Raw genomic sequence first — 23706 nt, forward strand, 5'->3', positions numbered from 1 at the left:
TTCGCTCGGGTGAAAACGGAGGAAAGGATTTTCCAAACTGGTATTTATATCCGGGAAATTTAAGTCTCCCGTTCTCGCGGGCACAGGATGGATGGTGGTGGACAGTTAGAATTCGAAAAGAGAAGAGAGAAATAAATATATATATATATACGTATATACGTACATATATACATATATATATATATATAGAGAGAGAGAAAGAGAAAGAGAGAAAGGTATAAGAGAAAGAAAAAAAAAACTGTTCTGGTAGAAACTGGTTTTATGAACAGACACTTGTTTTATGAACTGACTTACCGTGATCAACCCCGCGTTCTGTGTTCTCTCGATCACCCCGTTCCTCTCCGAACTCTAGATAGAACGGACGATTTGATGTCCGCGTTCTCACAGAGACCGATGACTATCACTCTCACTCTTCGCAGACAGTAGTAGGGGGAGAGGGTGTAAGAGCCGTAGACCTGCCTAAGCCCCACATTCTCACCGGGCCCTGACTCGGTTCCACGTGAATCCATCATCACCGTCAAGTGAACAACGAGTAGGCTGCATCTGCACACAGACAAACATTCCAACATAACAACCCCCATGTTCTCATGTGTTTCCACAATTCCATTCGGATTCTCCTTCCGCTCGATTTGTCGCACGATTTTTATTACTTTGGTATATATATATTTATTTATTTATTTATTTATTTTTTTGGATTATTTATTATATATATATATTTTTTGTTTTTTTTTTGTATATATATATATCGGTTTGTTTTTGTATATGGTATGTTTTTTTTTTTTTCCTGCGACAACAATCGCATTTCGGGCGGCATCTCCGGTCATCCCGTGTATACACGATATTACACTTTCGTAAGTATTTTGTATATATGTACATATACACGTATATATATATAGGTATATATATATATTTTTTTTTTATATATATACTGTTAATTATACTTTTTGTTGTTGATGTTGTTGTTGTTGTTACTGTTGTTGTTTTCTGTTCTGTCTCGAGATTCCGTCTGCGTATACGGGGGCACGTATTATACGTCTATACATGTGTGTCTTTTCCTTTCTTTCTGCGGGTTAGTTTTATATTATAATTATATATATATATGTATATATATATGTATGTATATATATATATGTACATATATATAAAATATATATATAGATACATATGTGTATATATATATATATGAGGTCGATCCCGTTTCTTGTGTAAATATATATATATTATTTTCTTTTTGTCTGGATTTTTTGTGATGTGCATACAGTATGTAACAAGCGACAAAAAGAAGGATAGATCAGCTGGATTGTGTGCGTAGATTACAAACATACACATACAGGTATATATGTGTACAAATAAATAGAAAGAGAGATATACAGGGTGGGAGTGGATAAAAATGTTACAAGCTGTTTTCTTTTCTCGGAGAAGACCATTGCAGATATCGAGCTGAAATTTTTATGCGTTGAATGATTCAGTGGGGAGGGGTGAATATTTCAGATTGTAAAATATCGCGGGGATTGAGCTTTTCGTAAGGATTGGAAGAGTGCCATTTCCATTTTCTTTTAAACGAAATGGCATGTTAAGTTTTTAGACGTGCAATTGCCATTGAAATTAATAATATCTATTTGAAATTTTTATTTTTTTTTTTTCTTTCTTTCTTTCTATTCTATTTTCTTCTCCATATCCTGTTACGTGCAGTATTCTTTGTGTAAAAGATATACAATTCGAGTAAACGTTTATTATAATTTCAATAGCGATTGTTCGTATATCGAAAAATTAACGTGCCATTTCATTATAGAAGAGATAAAAAAAAATCCTTGTACACTCATAAAACTCACCCTCGCGATATTTTAATATAAAATTTAGTTAATCCTTCTGAATTGTTCAGCGCGTTAAAAATTTTAACTCGATATCTGCCATGATGGGGAGAACAGCTTGTAAAACATTTAAACCACTTTACCTTGTACATATACATACATAAATGTGATAAGAAAAAAGAAAGAGAGAGAAAGAGAGAGAGAGATAGAAAGAGAGAAAGAGAGAAAGAAAGAGAGAGAGAAAGAGAGAAAAAAGAGAGAGAAATATATATATATATATTTTCTTTCGAACGGGTAGACGACAAAAAGGGTCGTTGTATTTGTATTTTGATTTTCCTCGGTCGCAACCGAGGCAATACGGGTCTCTCTGAGAGCCTCGATATCTCGACGTGGGCATTTCTATATTTTATTATATATTTTATTTGTTTTTTTTTTTTTGTTCGATTTATATATATATCATATATATACTTTACTTTTTATCTTATTTTATTTTATATTATATATTTCTGGACGGTAACAGTGGTCGATCGAATGTTTGTCTGTGAGTGCACTGGTAGCCTTTGCGAAACGTTGTGGTGGTGAGCATTTAATATAGATATATATATATATAACTGGAGGGTTGACTCTGAGACGTATTATTTTGGCACAAGATATTCTGCTTGGTCGAGAGCGTGTTGTTACTCTCTCGACGTTGCGTTGTATCTATCTATTAATACGTTGTTGGTAAATATTTGAGACTCTTTTACTCGGGCGTATTTGCAGTTTTTTTTTTAAATTTTTTTTCGGTGGTGGTATGTAGAAATTTGCTATTTGACACTTTCATGCATCTCGATGATTGGTGAAGGGTCCGGCAGATCTACGGCGTAATGTGTGGTATATAAATGCAGGTAGGTGGTATATATATCTATCGCAATATATATATATGTATATATGTATATATATATATATGTATATTGCAATTGTGGTGCATGTTGATTTTGTCTTGCTTGCTGTTGTTGTTGTTGTTATTGTTGTTACTGTTATTGTTGTTGTTACTATGTTTATTAACTACGCTATATTATTACTATATGTTTTATATATAATATATATATATTTAGAGGTTGTTCATGTTGTTATTGCTTGTGTTGTTGTTCTAAGAGAGATGTTTCTGTCCCATCGTTTTTTTTTTTTCCTTTCATTTCTCTTTCTCCCTCTGTGTGTCGTTCGCCATTGTGACGATTTCTCGATTTTCCAACGTTTTTTTCTCCTCGAACGTGTCGTTAGTGTGACCTAGGTGCGTGAGAGTCTTCCCTTCGTCGACGATATCGATTGTCGATTAACGACAAGCGAACGACGGAATATTTAGGAACTTTGTTCACGGAATAGAAAGAGAGAGAGAGAAAGAAAGAGAGAGAGAAAGAAAGAGAGAGAAAGAGAGAAAAAGAGAGAGAGGATCGTATCGAGACGACGAGGAAATGTTATCGCTATCGCGAAATCGACTATCGATGTTCGACGACGAGAGGGCAAAGAAGAGGAAGGGAAGATAGATAGGAAGAGAGAAAGAGAGATAAGGGATGAAAAGAGAAAAAGAAGGGGCAGATATCGCAAGAGACTCAAAAACGTTCTCGCTGATAACGAAATTCATTTCCCGTGTTCGATAAACGAAGACGGAGAAGAAGAGAGAGAAAGAGGAGCCTGAATTTTCCAACGCTCCTTCATCTTGATTAACTTCGACGGAAACGTGGCTTCGCCCTGTTTCTTCGAAGAAAAGAGAGAGAGAGAGAGGCGTCAACGTCAAAAATCTCTCGAAACTACTACTTCCATTTCGCGATCGATGCCAACAGGGTTTATTAAAACGCGCGCTTCGAGAAAATGAGAAGGAGAGAAGAAATGGAAACGCATAGTTTCGATCCCTCTATCGTTTCTATTCCCCAATACTTCGCCTAAACCTTATTTCAATTACCAGGTTCCTTTCTTTCAACACTAAAAACGCGCAATAACTTAAAGAATTCTATTCACCATGGTAACTTAAGTTCAAATATGCATCGTAGTATCTCGTTAGAAACCGATGTAGAATGAACGATATATAAAACATGATCGCTCGAAAATTGAGAGAAGTGGAGGGAATGGGGGGATTCTACCACTGGCTACCACGCGTTATTGTCTTTCTTTTTTTTTTCTCCGTTCACGTATGCGGATTGTGGCGGTGCCGCCCTAAGGGGGATGAAAGAACGCGGGTAAAGCTATCGCTGTCACAGCCACGCGTCAACGTCTGCGGGACAAGGGTTGTCCAAACGCTCGTACGGCTTCGGTTTACCCGTTCGAAACGTGGATCGATCGAACCGCGGCCCAATCCCGACGGGAGAAAGCACCGCACAACTTCGAATTCGATTCTCCGCCGTCTAATTTTAGATATTAACCCTTCCAACTTGCTACATTGCCCCCCTTTCTACCGATGTCCAAGTTTCACGAGAGAGATAGCTTTTCGAATTGGCGAGCATTCCTTAACCCCGCTGATTTCTTGTCGTGAACAAGATTTGCGAATTGAAAAAAAAATTGAAATAAAATTGAATAAAATCCATAGCGATTCCGCTTATTTCACCCTCTCCCGTGACACGCACACGGGAGAAGTGAAAAGGTACACGCATCCTTCGAAACACTTGTCTTCCCCTTCAATCAACCTGCTTCAAAAGCTCTCGAAAACTCTTCTTCTGGAAAGGGTTAAAAGTAGCAAGGGAATCTCTTTTCTTTTTCCACCCTCTCGCTCGCTAAGATAAAGAAATTAGAAGAACCGCGATCTATATCCGCGAAACGAATCGATCGCCGTAACGAGAAGGAAGTCGGCCATCGTGCCAATCGTTTGCACCGGCGTTTTACCTCTTTTTCTTCCACAGAAACAGAGAGAGAAAGAGAGAGAGAAAATTCCAACTGGCCCGAACGCAATTCCGCGCAATTAAGGCCGAACGACACCTAGGAAAGCCGCTCGTGGGATTTTCAATTACACCCCCGTGCTCCTCCTCGCCCCAACGACGCGATACCGTTTTCATCTCTATGACGCGCTTTCCTTACCAATGCATCCGATAATTGAAGCCCTGCAGGCTTAATTGCCATTCCCCGCGCGACACCATCCACAGCTGTTAGGGCCTCGCGAGGAGAGGAGTACGCGCGGAAACAACGCCGGAAGAACGCGTCCCCTACGCGGCACAGTATGTCCGGTATGTAAATCGGAGTGGAAACGAAAGTGAATCAATCAACGATTTTGGATATTGATCGTGTCGAAAGATCATTGGCTACTTCATCATTCTCTTTGGTTCGCGCGAGTGTCATTTCCTGTAAGAATATTGTTGGAATAATGTTGTCTTTGTTGTTTGGAATCGTTGAATAAAGAGAGAGAGAGAAAGAGAAAGAGACGGGGAGAGGAGTAGATTTTCTGTACAATTTAAGGTAACGATTCGTTCGGTTGATTCTTTAGACCGAGTGAACAGAGAGATCGTTTTATTTGGTGGAAGAAACGGGATAGTGGAATTGATTCTTGTCTTCTGATATATTATAATTTCAATTCGTGTAATAAAGTAATTCTCGTGAGAAATATATTATCGAAGAAATAGAATTTTATCTTATTTCGAAACACAGAGATTTCCGAGAGTGTAATTCGTTAAAAGGAGGTTCAATCAATTCCACGATCCCCGTTTCTTCCCCGCACAGAACACTTTCCGCTCACCTTTCACAGCCTAAGAAGCAACCAAGCAACCGGGCAAATAATCCGGACATACTGCACGGATCGGGAAACGATCCAATTAAACTATTCTAAGCTATTCACAGCGGCTAAACTTCGTTTCGGTTGCATGAAGAAAGCTCGACGTAAAAAGGAAAAAAAAAAAGAAATCGTACGTGAAATTGAGGAAATTTCGATTCGAAAAATTAGGCAGAGAATTAAGAAAGAATTTTGGGAAAGAAAAAGCAAAGAGCGGAGAAAATAAAATGGAGAAAGAAATTACGTGGATAGAATGATTGGCTCGTTGATGAGATGACAGAAGCTCGTCCCGATCGTTCTATGAACACTGCAGAAAGCGGAAGAATCCGAACGCGTCTACTACTTCATTCTCGCATTTAATGGCGGAGAAAAGCTGAAGCGGAACAACACGTGCGCAAAGTAGCCACGAACGAGCGTATTTATATGATAAAAGCCATGATAAAAAAGAGTAAGAAGAAATAAAGAATCGAAGGGTGACTTTTTCCTTTCTCGATAATGAAAATAAAGAAAGAATATATATATATACATATACATACACGCGCAAATCTTCAATCGAAAACTCGGTTACACGCTTTTCAAGCCGATCTGAATTTTATTTTTTTGCTAACTTTGACCGAAATAAAATCGTCCTGAGGGGAAAAGCTGGGTACTCGGGATTACACCGAGGCTCTAATCCTAGAAACGAATCCTCGCGGCTTAAAAAATAAAAAAAGAAGAAGAAAAGAGAGAGAGAGAGAGAGAAAAAGAAAGATAGTATGACAGGTGGTCTATAGACACGGAGGAATCGTTAGTGTACCGGATACGGAACGAAATGCGAGCGAGGCAAATAAAGAGAGAAAGAAAAAGAGAGAACCTGTTCGATATCTAGTTTCATTGGAAAAGTAGGATAAACTGCTTTCCTCGGCCGAGCCTCCACTTCTCGACGTTTCGAAGCAAAACACACACCGGTTCGGCGGCTATTGTATCGCTCGACGATGTAGGGACGAGTGTTAAAACGCGATGAATAAATTACGCGAACGTAGTAGCGCAACGAGTTTCGACGAGTCGTGTGCAGTTTCGCGTGCACACGATAGAAATGAATTTCCCGCTTTCGTTGTTTTTTAACGATCGAAGTGGTCGTGTTTAAAGATCGAAACGTTCAATCGTGGAATATTATTTTTTCCTTTCTTTCTTTCTTTCTTTTTTTTTTTAGACGTACCGAAACACCTTTTCTCTTTCATTTCTCGAGAGAGAACATTTACGGGATTAGAAATCACGATTCCTTTTTCTTTGCTCTAAAAAAGAATATTTTATGCGGCGCGAGAGAAGAATGTTCTACATAAGAAATATTTTATCTTAGTTTCTTTTTTTTCTTACGATTACCTCGAAACGGTTTTAGGATCTTTTTAAATATAACACGAGATAAGCAATTTTCCTCGCCTCCTTCTCCGATCTTATTATCTCGAGAATGGATATTTAGCGCGTGTTTTTAATTTCTCTCTCGAAATAAATCGCGGTTTCGAAAAGAGAACGAGGAGAAAGGAACGATGGATGAAACGAAATTTTTCTCTGATCTGATATACAGACGAGGGGAAAAAAATTCACGCACCAGGAGTTATGGATGGAAAAGCAGAGATCGTCGCAGAGGCTTGCGATCATTCTGCTTGGTCGCATTGTTTCTCTGATGATACGTTAATTATATGATATACCTTGTACAGGATATATGTATCTTGATGCGATGGAACAGATAATAAATTCAGATGCAAAAACGTTTTCTATACTCTCTTCTTGAAGTCACGTGATGTCGATGGACCGACTACTATTTCCTGTTATTTTCTATATATATATATATATATTACACGATACATTATATGACTTGTTTCGATGTTTCTTGTCGGTGGTTGTTCTGTGTCGATGTGGTATTATAATATCGATTATACGGTGATATTCCGTGCGATGTCTGTTGTTAGATATTCATGTTGTTGTTACCGGTTGATGTGGCGCCAGCCAAGTCGAGTGTGCTGTCGAGTACATCGTGCTTGGCTCCCTGTCGTGGATGTGCTCGTGGAGAATCCTTTTTTTTTTTTTTTTTTTTAACTTTTCATATCTTTCATTTTTTTTTTATTATTATTATTATTACACATAGGTATATATACATATATATATTAGCCGACGTGTAGAACGTGTGTAGAGTCGGGCAATTATGTATATGTTGTCGTATCTGTTATATATTTTTCGTATATTTCATATATTTCGAAATATGATAAATATGTTGCCTATCCCGTTATGTTTAGCAACATTACGACGAGAGTACCGTTGTCTTGTCTCGGGCTTAGGTTGTGACGATTTTGTAGGTTTATTAACACGGAGATATAAATATTATATAGAGATTGTCGACGCTTCGGGCGATATTCGTGTCTCGTGCTGAAGTAGTTGAAGGCGTGGTGTGATGGTTGTTGGAGATGAACCGGAGAACTCGAGGCACAATAAATTACATTTGTCACTTGAACAAAACTTGTTGCACTGACAAAAATATAAAAAAAATATCCACGAACGTGGGTGGAGAGAAAAACAGAGAGGAGAGAGGAAGAGAGAAAAAGAAAAATAGAGAGACAGAGAGAGAGAGAAACAGAGAGAAAGAGAAAGACTGAGAGAGAGAGAGAGAGAAAAAAGAAAAGAAATACTTCTGGGTTTCTCTCGCGATGTTTGTGTACCACGACGATGGTGTACTACTCGTCATCGAGTGCCACGATTACACGACGATGGCATCTCACGGGATGATGGATCTCCCGTGAGAAACCCTGATCCAACGAAACAAACGAAACCGTCGGTCGGTCCGATACGTCGTCGAGAAGAAACACGCGCAAAAGCAAAAGGAACGAAACGACTCGACGAGGAAAACCGGAAATACAGATCGACGCGTGTGCCAGTGTGTTCCTTCCAACGTCGCTCATTCCAACGAACGACGAGTGTTTCCGCTCGACCGCCAAAACACGGCGATCCGATAAGATAATCGCGCGAATAATTCGCGGCGAGCGAAGAAGCTTCTCGCATTCTCTTATTTATTACAAGATCTCGTTCGATACGATCTTCGTGGAACGATGATTTAAGTCGATAATACACGATCGACTTTGATCGATCGAAGTCCGAAGATAATACCGAAGATTATTAATCGAAAGACACGCGCCAACACGTGTTAAGTTTAATCCACGGCTCGATCGGCCAATGATTTACACGATTATAGAGCGCAGCCATAGCGACCCAGTTTAATCCTGGATGAGTAACGCTGCCTGCCACCTCCTCTATCCATCGCCAATTCCATCCTAGGTTTTCCTAACCCCCCCCCCCCCCCCCAAGTGACGCGTATGTGATGAATGCGCGTCGGGGATACGTTCGGTTGCACAACTTTTCCCCGGATTTCGTTCGTTTCGGAGAATCGATTTCATTTCGGGGAGAAGGAGAGGGAGGGAAGGGAACATAAGACGCGCTTCTTTGTCGGGCGATGTCGATAAGAAAAATTTGAAAGAAAAAAAAGTCGAAAAGTAAAAGCGGTGACAAACGACCGGTTTTAATGCCATCTTCTTTTAGCAGGTAGGGGGAAGAAAACGCGAAAGAGATGTTGCAGAGACCAGGTCGCGTTCTATGAGACGATGTCATTAGGCGAAAGAGTAAATGGTTCGAACAGTTTAAAGCCGGCAATTTCCATCCCGGGAAAACGAGCAACTCTTTTCGGCCGAGCGTCTACGATAATGATCGGATTAAGAACGTTAATCTGGAAAGATGTTTTTTACGGATGTCAAATTATCTATCTTTTTTTTTTTTTCGAATTATATTATGTTGTATTATATTAACGTAAGTTTCAATTTAGAAAGAGAAATGAAACGGAGCACTTTAATCGAATCTATGAGAAAAGGATCATCATTTTTTTCCTCGAAAATTTCTCTAATAAAATCTCTAATATTTTCGAGTTTATTCTCGTTCAAGGATATTTCTATATAACGATTTCCAATTTTTCATTCAAAGAAAGTATCTTCTATCGATTTGTTACAAATGCAAATAAGGAACAGAGAGTATTCAGAACGATGGAAAAAGATTATCGATCAATCTTTTTCCCCTTTAAAATTTCTCTAATAAAATCAAAAAGTTATTATTTAGTTATTACTCATCCAGATATCTATATAATCGAAAGAAATTTCCAATTCAACATTAAAAAAGAGTAGTAGTATCTTCTTTCGTTGCAAAAGGGACAGAAGTACTCTGAATCGAGATAATTCACCGATCTTATCCAAGAGCGCATCTCTTCTGTATCGGACCATCAGTGGCCGATCATCTCGCGATGGTGAATCGTCGACAATTTCGCGTTGATAACGGAACGTTATTTTTGCGATGGTAAATTAGACGACACGACTCGTCTTCATTATTGAACGAGAGCACACGGCCGATCTTTGCTTATCGATTATTTCCCACGTTTTACTTTAAGTATCGATAGAAAGTGCACTGTGAATTATTAATATTTTCTTTTACACGATTCAATGATTTTGTTCTGTTCGTTTCGATTTGGGCACGTCGCGTGGATCGTGTCGAAATCATCGTCACGGAGGAAAGGATCGCGCGCGTTGAACTGTTCAACTTTGATGTTTCCATCACGTTGTTGCGTCACGACGAAAGAGCATTATTACGAATAACAAGGTTCGGTTTTAAAACGATGAAAGATTATTTCGATGGAAGGGGTGAAAAAGAGAGAATGGTGGATTATTTTCGTGTTTCGCTCGATAATTCATGAATCGAGGTGATAAATATCCTCGGATCGGATTCCTTGTAAACGATGGAGTGCATTGTCAGAGGCAATCTATTGTTGGAGTTATTCGCGAATTAACGTTTATTCCGTTAATGTATTAAATGTACAAAAATGTATAATAGCTTTGATACAAATTGACGAACTTTTACGGGAGTTGGTAATGCGATTTGTCGTATCACGAACTACTGAAACTCTCTCATTATCGATATAAAGTGGTTAATCGAGCAGTGGAATTACCCAGACCTGTTAAAAATTAAGCGTGTCCTCGTATGTTCTGCTTTCGAAAAACGTGGAAGGAAACGACGATTATATTTTTTTAAATTTTACTCTCAGATTATTAATTCCATAATAGACTTAAACCATAAATTTGTTTTTACGAAATTATTCTTGTAACGAAGGATTAAAATAAATTAAAAATAATTTGAAAGCGAGATAGATTAAAAAATATTATTAAATGTTAAATAATGATTATGACTTTGCGTTTAACACATCAATTCTATTACAAAGCGTCGTTTTAGAACTCCGTCGCACAAGGGATCAGGAAATTTCATTTGAAACAAAACTTTCCTTTTACTGCACCGATCTTACTTGCAAAATCACGCGTAAAAAGAAAAACCCATTTTGCACGAACTCCCGTTGCTCCATTTCGCGACATTTATGACCATTACCAATTAAGAGCCTCCGTTATGACTCCACCACATTTTACATTCGTCGAGGATAATTTACCACTCGATAGTAGGAACGCTCTTTACGATCAGACATTGTTAAACAGTTCACCGCGAGCGCAACAAAATATAAAAGTACACATTATAGATAGGAAGGATAATAGAACGAAATTGAAAGAGAAGGAAATTTAAAACGAGAGAGAGGAGAAGGAAATTCGTGGTGTGTATAATTTCACAAACGACGGACATACGCCTTCAATGTTCCTTTAACGAGGCACGTGGATTAAAATCGTGAACTGGCGCAGAGTGTTAAATCACTTTTATTAGACGTTTCTAAAAAGCGTGTAATAAAAAAATAAAGTATCGAGAGAAATTGGGAGGAGTTGTGACAATTTGGGGAAAAAATATATTCGCCCATTGTGCGCTTACGCTCGGGGCGGAAATTTTCGATTCGAAAACGATTTCCTCCTTTCGATTCCATTCTTCAAAACTCGAGAGAGAAGAAGTCAACAGATTCGCCGCAAACCCGTGTCCACGTTCGAATCTGGTTCATTTGGAGCCGTCTCGAATCATTCGAAATCGGAAAATAGTCGAGAGATACGATTCTTCTTACTCTCCAATCGATTCCCCCGGTACCCTTCGATTTCCCGTCGGCTCAGAGATCGACGCCTCGAGAGTAAGCGCACAAAAGGCATGCATAATGTAACGTGGGACGAAATCCGTGGCGGAATGTGTGTAAAGCGTAAAACGGCACGTCGATATAAGGCAGTAATGTGTCGTTTATGCGGTTTCCCCGAGCTGGGCGATCTCGCTTTTTCTCGTGCTCTCTGCCCTTCTCGTTTTAAGGGCGCGGATGCAACACGAAACCAAGCGGGGGAGGGTGTCAACTATAAACTGGAGAGAAAGGGGTGGAAGAGGAGGAGAAGGTGCATGCGGGAATAAAATTTCATTTCACGAATACCGGGTGTCGATTATTTCGACAATTCGATCGCTCGACCCTCGTCGTCGACGAGGCTTCTCCTCTCTTTTTTTTTTTTACGCGAGATAATAATATTTCCCCTTTCTTCTTTTCTCCCCGTCTAAAATCAATAGCGCGTGGACAAATATTTTGATTTCCCGAACGAAGTGGATTTCTCGAACGAAGGGAAGAAGGGTTTTTTTTTGGTCGCGGATTAATCCAACGAGGATCATGCGTCATCGTTTCTCGAACGTTTCTCCTTTCCCCCCCCCCTCTCTTCGCCCATTTGATTGATTTGATCGCGAAAGAATGTTTATAAAAGTATAACGTACGTAACGAGTTGCCAATGCGACGTATCAACGGGTGCGATCCATTAGTCAGACGCTTTATGAAATTTAATAATCAGACGATGTTCGATGTCGTCGGAAGACACTCGTTTCATAAATCACGGCACCATTACCGACTTTCAACGAGGATGTTGGTCGGATTTAGAATTCGGAAGACGAGGTTTGCCAAATCTGTCACACGACAGGAGGCTCTTCTTTTTTCTTTCTTTCTTTTTTTTTTTTTTTTTTTTTTTTTTGATATCACGAAAACAATATTTGTAAATTTCGTCGAATCGGCGGCAGATAAGTAAGTCGTGAAAAGTAGTCGTCGAGGGTTTTCGTAAATCTTTGTAACGCGAGAGGTAAGGTTTCATCCTTTTAAGTCATCTGGAGATTAAAATATGCAAACTAAATATTGACTAAATGTCGCTTGATTTTCCAAACCAAACTTCGTTCCACGAATTGTTTTCGCGAATTGTTGACTGCAAGGCATTCAAGGCAAGTTTTCACGAGCTTTCTATAAAAGAAACAAACCTGTCGAAGAGATTATGGAATAATCATTTTTCTTTTAGACTCGCTCAGAATTATTTTACACTCTATCACATTTATAGTATCCTTGACTACTAACAAATATTGTATATTTAAAAAAGACAAAATTTCAGAATTCTAAAATTTACCACGAGCATTCACAATAGTAATAAAAATTCTTTGTTACTATAAAAATAGATAAAACATTTCTGACAAAATTATGACAAAATTGAATTAAAATTTCGATTCAAGAAAACTTATCCATCCCTTGAAGGGTAATCAAAGAAATTCGAGTCGATCGAGAAATCCTAATTAATTAAATTCAAAAAAGCCAAAGAACGGCAATAAATTTCGAGCAGGGTCCGAAGTTATCGATCGAAAGCAACTTTGCGTTCTCGAGAGAAAAAAGAAGAAAGAGGCGGCGAACCGGAGGAAAAATAATCAACGATGCATTCCCACGGAACAATTCATTCCGTGGTCGATACATTCGCGTCAGAGTGCAGGATACATTATTCGCGGATAGGTGAAAACGTCTTGGAAACGGAAACGAACGATCAATTCGAAATGAAAACTTTCCCAATCGGCAATAACTTTGAGTACGCTCTTATCCTCGATACCGTAATGTGGAAAAAGGAAAATAAAAAAAAGGAGATGAGAAGAGATGGAGGAAATATAAATAAATAAATAAATAAATAAAAAAGTTTGATAAACAAGGAACGATAAACGATTTTCTCGAGTGATTCGAGATATTATTTTTAAATAACATTTCGAAATTGTAGAAAAATGCATATACAATCTTTGGCGAAAGATTTTTGGTCAAATGTAAGTGCAAGAAATATACTCATTGAAGATAATTGTAATTTTTTATTACAGATTAAATACACGCAACGATATTTTAATTAAATGCATGTTAAATAGATATAATTCGAAATGACGTAAATATATAGAAAAAAAATTATATAAAAAGTTGTTGCTCCTTTCTTTCGAGAAAATATATGAAGTTAGAAACGTTGTAAAGTACGAAGAAAAGTATTTATTTTTTAAAAAATAATTTGTATATATATAATCGTCTCTAACTTCTTCTTCGTAATATTTGAAAGATTAAATTCCTTTTTCCCTCCTTTTTTTATTCACTTCATATCACGCAGATTTAATATTCTCATCACGTTTTATCTCTTACATCGTAGCATTTGATATTAAAAAAAATTACAATATTTTTAATAACGAGTACTTGAGTACAAAAACTAATTTTTTTTCCAAATTCATTATCATTTCACTATTATCATCTTTTTACTTTATCCGAATAATTGAAGATACATTCGTGTTACACGCGTTCCATTCCAAGCAATCTTTTCATATTTTTCGTAACAACTTCTTTTTATAATAGCTTCTAGAATTAAATAAAAAAAAAAAAAAAATCCATCGATACAAATAATCACAAGTTTATCATAAATAACTGCAATCAATGCGACGAAAAAAGAAGCACACCTTGAAACATCTCTCAGACGCGGAAATTTCGTATTGACTTTTTGTCAAGGCTAAAAGTTCACGAACATGGAAAACAGATCAAGAAGGGGAAATCGGGAAATGGGTCGAGAATAATCGCCGTATGAGAGATCGATACATCCTTATATACGGATCCAGAGGCGACGATGATTCGTTTCCGCCTTCCGCTAAAAATATCCTCCAACGCTTCCTTTTCCTTTCACGGTTGTTGGACCACAACCGTTGTAGCCACATCACGTTCGCTCGTTTTCGGCCTCTTTTCTTCGCCTCAAAATCGTGATTTAAAAAAAGAAAAAAAACCCTCGACATCTTCTCCTCGACATATTTTCCATAATACTTTCATTCGAAATCTCGTTTGAAGCGTTTATTCATATATGCAAATATATCATATGCGCGCGAATGTAAATTAGAAAGAATTCTCGTTAAATCGTCGATTCGAATTAGATCGAGAAATCGAGTATTACATCGCGTCCTCGAAACGATATCTCAAGCTTCTTCTTTACAACGCATGCACGAAACAAGTTTTCTCTCGCGAAAGTCTAAGGCCGGTTCAAACGGTTCGCTCGCCGTTGGAATAATTCGCTCGTTACCAGAAAGCGACTCTTCCGCTTGTTAGGAACTTGTTGTCGAAGTCGAAATTACGGAGAAACATTTTTGACACTGTACCGTTATACTCGAAATTTTCGAGCAACCGTACCTAATTCTCGCGAGACGACTTCGAGTCGCTTTGTGGTAAAGATTTTTCTAAAAAAAAAAAAAAAGAAAAAACATCAAATGCCTCTACGGTCTAATAATAAATCTACCTACGAAAATGCTCGCTCGCCGTTAAACCCGAAAAAACCTTACAAGCTCGAAACTCGAGGAAGGAAACGGAGGAAGTTGATATAAACGGCGATATTAAAATATCACGAGAGTAATTTATCCGGGGGATAAAATTAGGAAAATACTAACGAGAAGGAGTTGTGGAGTTGAAGGGGCCGGTAATTTAACAGGACCAAGAATGGCGAGAACGAAGGAGGGCGGTTCGTTAAGCGGGCCGGTTGAAAATGCGCAAAAATAATTTTCCCCGCGGAGACAAGGGAGGAGGGGGGGAAAGGTGGAACGTCTTTCTAGAAAGAGAACAAGAGGCTTCTGTTCTCTGTTCGAGAAAAACCGAGCGGTTTCAAGAGGAGACGACGACGACGACGACGACGACGACGACGCCCGGCCTTTCAATTACCGGCCTCAATCGCGTCAAACGAACGTTTTCGCGGTTTGCTCGAAGATGCGCTCGATATGCCCGTTCCATTTCTCGTCTGCAATTTCCTCGCCGTCTAGCATTATATTCTGTACACGTAGTGCACACGAGCGCGCGTAACGGTGTGCTCCGCCGAGTGTCGAGCCGAGTATAGCTCATTTCCAACCGAGGAATCGGCCACCTTGTCGACGCGAGAACGTGTCCAAAGCAAGGCTGATGGTCTGATTTCCTTATAATCAGAACTCGATTCGCATTTATCGCGAACCGACAGCCGCTGAATCGAATCCTTGGAAACAGATTAGATTCCATTACACGGTGAATCATCGCGGCTGTTCGAGGATTCATCGAGAGGTGAAATGGCTCGAGTGAAATGGCTCGAAGATTCTGAACTTCTTCTTCGATATAGTTCAAGGGAAGGATGGGGGAGGATATTGGATATATTTAAATTGTTATTCCTTGGGATTTTTCCCTCGGATATCGCGAGTAAAATTTCATCCCATTCGCCATTTTCTTGACGATATATATATATGTATATGTAAAAAGTAGATTCCATGACGATTTAAAAATACAGATCGAACCTGGTGACGAGCAAACACACTCTTGTAAAACAGCCAACGGAACAGAGCTAAAACGGCGCGCAAGAGAAGAGAGAAAAGAGGCTAGTCATTTGAACGGCGTATTGGCCGCCGGTTTAGTCGATCCATCAATCACTCCGAGCGAGATTCGAAAAACGCACAAGAGTACGCGTTCCAAAATGACGCATTCTCGGTCACAATAAAACAGGCAATACGTCAGTATTATTTACGAGGATTCGAACTGTCGCACAGTCGTGACTCTCGTCTCACCGTCACCAGATGCATCACTAAAAATTGTGTCATTAAAAATATTTCGTACAAATCAATATTTCAAAGTTTTTGGCTAAAATTTTTGACTTTTTTAACAGAAGAATATACAAAAAGGTGGCACAAGAAACATTTCTTGGAATTCAAAGACTTAGAGTATTCGGATAACCAGCCAGCATTTTTAATCAATCTTACAATTTTTTACTAGGAGAATATACTATTCAAGTTTAAATTTTATTTATATACTTTTAATCGATATATTTTTATAAAAATTACGTATTTATATATTTTTTTCAGATTTAACTTCACTCGCTGCCGACAACATTCCCCTACAAAATATTACTGGAATATCAATAGTTAAAAAAAAATATAATTAATTAATCGAAGAACATCTTTTTCACTCTACTGTCACATGGCTAATAAACTCATCAAGAAATGTCCGATCCCACGACAAAAGAAAATAAGATATCAGTATGAAGGGTAAGTAAAATATTACATTAATTAAACTAATTTAGAATTAAGTAAAATGTTGAAAAAAATAATAAAAAAACAAAGAAAAACGAGAAGTATAGGTCCGGTCAATGCAGACTTAAGCATTAAATATGCACAAAAGTAAGTACAAAAGGTAAGTATACAAAGTTCAAAAGAATTCCGCGTGACATCTCCAATAAGATTACAATCTTCTATTCAAAATCATAAAATATAGTCGAAAATTTCTGCAAAATGGCACAAAATTATGAATTGGGAAAATCTTGGAAAAATTATTCGTGTCATCTTCCTTATGATTATATTCTCCTGTTACAAAATCGAAAATTTTGGCAAATATGCCACAATTTCGAATGCGTATTAGGAAAATATAAAACATAAAGAGGTAACGCGGCAAATAATTCCAAGAATTCCAACATTCAAAATTTTCGGATAGCCAATCAGGATTTTTGTTCAATTTTATGATTTATGATTAAAAGAATACAATTTTATTTTAATTTTAATCGAAAAAGGAATATGATATGTAAATAAGGAAGTGGCATTAAAAATGTATTGAATAAAAATAAATTTTTCAATATTTCTTGCTAAAATTTTATTAGGAGAATATAATATGTAAAAAAGTGGCATTAGGAATTTTTCGTGCAAAATAAATTTTTCAATATTTCTTTCTAGAATTTTTTTATTTTTTATTAGGAGAATATAATATGTATAGAGATAGCATTAAAAATATTTGTAGCATTAAAAATAAATTTTTCAATGTTTCTTGTTAAAATTTTACACTTTTTATTAAGAGAATATAATATATAAAGAGATAGCATTAAGAATATTTTGTAAAAATAAATTTTTCAATAATTCTTGTAAAATTTTGTATTTTTTAATCAAAAGAATATGATATGTAAATAGATGGCATTAAAAATATTTGGTAAAAATAAATTTTTCAATATTTCTTGCTAAAATTTTATTAGGAGAATATAATATGTAAAGAAGTGGCATTAAGAATTTTTCGTATAAAATAAATTTTTCAATGGTTTCTTGGTAAAATTTTATACTTTTTATTAAGAGAATATAATGTGTAATGAAGTAGCATTCTGTGTTCATCTTCCATTAGAAACAAGATGAGCCATGAATTTCCATTGTTCTAGAAATCTACATGATGCGAAAATATTCTCACTAAAAAAACGAATACAGGTCAATGCGGACTTAGATCGCGGGTACAATGGTCGTTTATCGGTCTCGTTAGAGAATAGAAAGAGAAAAGAGACTTTAATTCGATCTACATGGGCTGCGTTGACCTATTTCCAGCTGCGCACTTTTCTACAGAATACCAGCGCTAAAAGAGACTCTTTCTTTCTTCTCGATGATCGATCCCATCGTGAAAGATCGCTTCGTTCGAAATAGTCCGCTCGTTACGAGAGAGTATACGAGTATGGAATAGCTTCTTGTTGGTTTACGAGGCTGCTATCGACGAACCATGAAGTCTTCACGCTTCCTCGTGCGTCGCCAGGAAAACGAGCAAAGGAAGGCCGGGCGATGAGGTTACACAGTACGAAGGAATACAGCAGCCGCGATGAAAACGTGCCTTGCTTTGCTCGGCTTGTTACAGTTTTCCGCTTGTGTTCCCCGAGAGAACAGTTTCAGATCGGTCGGTTTTAATAAATTCACGGCACATGTGCGATCCGCGGATAACATCAGCCTTGAATCTTGTACGAGAAGCAAACCCCTCCCTCCCTCCCTCCCTCCCTCTCTCTCTCTCTCTCTCTCTCTCTCTCTCGTGGCTAATGACGATGCTTTAGAAACGTCGAGTGTAACGAGCTCGAGAGGCAGCAAACGCTTTGGAAATGAGAGAAGAGAGGGAGAGAAAGAGAGAGAGAGAATAGCCGATGCAAGCCAACCGGCCGAATTATCTTCATGGGAAATTTGCGACAAGCCGTACAGTCACTCATTCCGGTGAAGTTCGCCCCTCATGGAATGGCACGGATAAATGGATTCCACCACTGATGAGAGGAAAGACGAGATCGAAACCGACGAGCGGAGAGATCTTCTTCAAATCGAGCGTCACGCAGCGCTTACACAGACATTCAGATGAGGCATGGTGGCCATCTCGTGTTCTTTATTGCCGCGATTAACGCAACTTGGCTCGGTGTTCTTGGATTTTCTTTAATCCCCTCGGATTCTTGTCGAGGGAGATCGTGGCGTTTCGAAAATTAGAGTTTTCGTGTTTCGGATGTCAGAAGCAGGATTAGACGAGAATCTTCAAAAGAAGATTGGATATTAGGGGAGCTAATATTTGTTTTGGATAATGTTGGCATTACAGAAATAAATTAATGCGATACTTTGTATCTATATATATTTTGCAAATAATATGCTTAAATATTGGATAAACATTGCATTGTTGTGAAGAATATCGATAAATTTTATATTTCCTTTTCCAGATGTTTGTTTAGAATTTAGAACACATTAACGATATTTACTTGAAAACTATATGATGAATATAGTTAGTCTCTCTTTCAAGTTTTTCTTAAATTATCACACCTTCTTTAAATCCATAAAACGACTTAAAATAGAAATTCTCTTGCTCTCTCATTATTTAACCTTGAATTTTTCTTCCTTTCTTCTTTAAGAGTAACAATATCTTGTACCATTCTGGTAACATCAACAAAGAAAACTTAAGAACCGATATAACATTTTTACGAATCCACTTAGAAAATTACAACAGAGGAGCAGTTGGTCGGAGAGCGCGGGATATAAGCCGGGACATAAAACAAACAGTTACGTTCAAACTCGTTTCCAAATACCCACGAATTTTCCCCTGGCAACCTGAATCAACGCCTGAAAAAACGCCGTTTCCCTTTTCCCCTCATCGATCGAAATAACCTGAATACAAAAAAACATTATCTTTCCCAAGACGATTCCCTCCCTCGTCTTATTTACATTGCAACCCTCTCAAGTTTGGACAAGTGTAATTTCTCGTCTCGCTCTCTCGAAGGAAGTCCGTTTGACGGAGCCCAATTCCCTCTCGTCAAAGAGAAACTTCCCTCGACAAAGAAAATTTTTAACAGAAAATGCTCGCACAGGAGTATCTTAATTAGAAATCTTTCGTCAACTCCCTCCCTCGAAGTGGAGCGCGGTTATAGGAAGCGCTGTCGAAGTTGCCGCGAGAAATAAATGATCGGCGTGCGACAAGATCTACGCGAAGAGGCGACGTGATTTTAACTTGGCAACAAGGAGGAAAGGATCGAGCCCTATCTTCGAGCCATCGGTTTCCCCATCGGTAACCCACCGAAACCTAACCACCACCGGCCCTCCCTCCCTCCCTCCATCCATCCCCGTGTTACCCCGCGTGCCGCCTGGTTCCGGCCAACTTTCAGACAAATTAGCAATTTGCCAGCATCAGACTAGGTCTCGAGACCGTGGATTGGTCCCGGGTGGTAATAGCCTGACGGTCGAAAATTACGGACCGCCTATTCCGTGTCGCGCACATCCCGATAAATATATATATATGTGTGTATGTATACATATATATGTGTGTATATAGATGCACCCTGTATAAATTCCTCCGCGTTATCATTCGCGAAAGGCCACGCGTCGCAGATGCAGTTTCTTATCGAGATTTAAGTTTCGCCCCGACAAGATGAATCGATGGACTTGGTCGTGGGACGAGTTACGAGGTATAAAAGTTTCCCAGATACTGGATATATATATATATATATTCTCTCTATTTCTCTGGCAAACTCTATAATTTTAAGTTCTCCAAGTTTATGCGATGCGATGGATAACACCTGTTCATTGTAGCGTGTTTTATGGATATGACGCACGCGACCGATACCTTCTTTTCTTCTTTTTCCTTTTCTTCTCGCTCGATTATTCAAAAATCGAAGCTCGATGGTGGACGAATCGGTGATATAAAAAAAGAGTAATTTTAAAAGTTACGGAGAATAAAATCCTTTCTCCCATTTCACAATTTGTGAAATCAAGGTATCAGTAAGCTAACGAACGAATCGATGAACTTGCATAAAAAGAAAGAAAGGAAGGAAGAGATTGGAAACGGAAGAGAGAATCAGGAAACGAATCGAACGTTAATTAAATCGTCTAATCCTTGATCACGAGATTATTAACCGAGAAGCGAGGAAAATCGGTAGAAAGGTACGAGAAAGGTAGGATTTCTAACGGAAGTTATATTTTGCACGTCCACCGTGGAGGTACAACGCTTTGGAACGCTTTGGTTGTTCGTACACACAGAGAGAGACCAGCCGTTCCGATATCAGAAGACGTCCAACAGCTCGTAATTGAACATTAGGTGGTCGAGGACAGGCGGAGGACCCGAGGGCGTGAACGTGAGCCCAGGTGGTAAACGATCCAATTATTGAAAAATATATCTGAGATTACCTAACCCGTTATCGCACGTCCAGATATACCAGCGACATTGCTGCTCTCCTCTCCCCCCCTTCTCGATCAAATTACGTAACGAAAATGGATTAAATCCGTGACGAGGAGAAACGTTTCTAATCGGAGGGTTCGCCGTTGAATGCAACAACGAGATAAAGTGTAAGAGCGTCGAAGCCGGTTTTCGAGAGCAGTTTGCGGGAAAGTTGGCGGAAGTGGCCTTCGAGATAAATGAGCGAAAGATGGAAGCAATTTTCGAAAGGAATGTGCAGTTTGCTCGAGGCTGCCAAGGCGCGCGAGTTTGTTTCCAAGGCGGAGGACATAATAACGATGGAAAATGACAAGGAAAAAGAAAAGCGGAAGCGGAGGAAGCAAACAGTCGGATGAAATTTATTTTTAGAATTTTTCTTCCTTCCTTTCTTCCTTTCTCTCCTCGAAAAAGTTCTCTTCGAAATTTCTCGCTGTTCTTTTTTATTATATAAAATTATCGATTTCACCATTTCCGTTTAAACTCGTTTCGAATTCGCGATTCCTGTAGCGAATTCTGTCGAGAATGTTTCCACGATGCTCGAAAGGATATTCGCGAATTTCGTCCAATTTCCCTTCGCGCAAGTCTCGGGTTTCACGATTTCGTTTAGCTTTGTATTTCATCCTGTCCCGATCGAAAAGTAAAAGTACGCAGCGGAACGAAACGGAACGAAAAAACGAGAGAAATTTCCATCGGTAAATCGTAAAAACGTTTGCGATCGGGTCACGTTGACACGGGCTCGTTATCGATTCGTTTACAGATGCTTGATACTTGGACAATTTATCCAGAGAGGAATTCAAACATTTCAACGTCAGTTTGATCATGACCTTGCGTGCAAAATATATAGAATTGTGTGTATGTGTGTGTGAGAGAGAGAGAGAAGAGAGACAAGAGAGAGGCCGTTTTTATCACTGACGTACATAGGAAAGTTTTCCTCGTGATCGATAATAATTCACGCGTCTCGTTTTCACCGGAATAGGGTAGGAACAAAAGAATTTTATCCCCTGCCCACCAGTTTTCATTTTATTCGAAATCGAAAGCAGAAACGGTTTTTCGAATCGAATGAAATGAATAAAATATTTTTTCTGAAAAATGGATACGAACGGAATGTTACTCCGGATTGAAACAAATGGAATAAAAATAGGGAAAATAAAAATCGAAGCGAGGCGAAAGTTATCGATGTCAAAACGAATCGAGCAAACCTCGGATGGAACGAGTCGATGAAAAAAAAAAAAAGAAAAAGAAAAAAGAAAAAGAAAAGAAAGAATGGAAAACAAAAGGGCATCAAACAAAATCCGTAATATATTTCCCCAAATCCTCCCTCTATATCTCGAAATCATTGAATATTTCTTTCTAACTGCGACTAACTGATCGTTTAGCGAAACTCCCACACAACATTCTCCCTTATCGAAATCGTTGATCGCGTTTTATCACGGGTAAAAATGGCGCCTCTGCCATCCGGCCATCCCCAATTCCCAATCCGAGCTTTTTGTGCCAGGCCACGCTAGCAACGATACGATAAACCGGTTCAAAGATCAGCAAAAGAATCGAATCATTTCGATCATTCCTCCACAGATAAAGAATAAAAAAAAAAAAAATACAAAATCTCGTTGAACACCAACGAACAATCGAATAATCGTTCGCAGAGAATTTAGATATTCCTTCGAAGCTTCATACTGAATATAATAAATATCGTGATAAAATCCTCGCAAGATTTAAAAAATTCATTTCATTTCCCCATTCTTTCTCATCCCTTTCCTTTCCTCTTCTCTTTTCTCTAGACAAGACAAGAGGTTGCATTTGGCGAGCATTTACGACCGCAGCTAGACCGCGGCCACGACGCTGATGGACTGGACAAGCTGCCGTGCAAATTTTCCCCGCTCCATCTTCGTCCTAATTTCGACGGCGATGGCCGGCCAGGTCGCGTCTTCTTTGACGTCGCGACGTCAGGAAACGTCGAACTTATACGCGCCAGAAATACCATCATCCTCTTGTTTCCCGTGACGCGCGCGTGCACGGACACACACTATGCATGGAATGTCTCTGAGCGGCTGGCGGATTAATTAATTAGCCGCCACGAGATGATGACTCGGTCTCGGTCTCGCAAGGAAAAGAAAAAGAAAGAGAGCTCTGACGAGACACCTGTTGCCACTTCGTTTTTTTTTTTTTTTTTTTTTTTTTGGAAAAACGTTCGAGGAAAACCTCGAGGAAACGAGACACGGGATGAGATTAGAGGCGTTAGTTGGACGATACGTCGAGGAGAGACAAGTTCGAGAGGGGTGAATCCGTGGAGCGAAGGAGAATCGATGAGAAGATTTATGACGCGTCTCTGAAATTTGGCCAAATTGTTCGATGCTTGGCTTCAATGAGAGAATTTCACCGACTTCTGAATGGGGATGAATGGAGTTGTTAAAATTCTCTCTTTT

The 23706-nt window shown here is 38.7% G+C and overlaps 1 protein-coding gene across 3 annotated transcripts in view; it reads right to left on the reverse strand.

The window, feature by feature from the left end:
- Positions 1-23706, reverse strand: part of LOC410674 (heterogeneous nuclear ribonucleoprotein L) — a 142135-nt gene that overhangs the window by 16631 nt on the left and 101798 nt on the right. The window lies entirely within an intron of this gene.

The sequence above is a fragment of the Apis mellifera genome, linkage group LG1, assembly GCF_003254395.2.
Source record: "Apis mellifera strain DH4 linkage group LG1, Amel_HAv3.1, whole genome shotgun sequence".
NCBI lineage: Eukaryota > Metazoa > Arthropoda > Insecta > Hymenoptera > Apidae > Apis > Apis mellifera.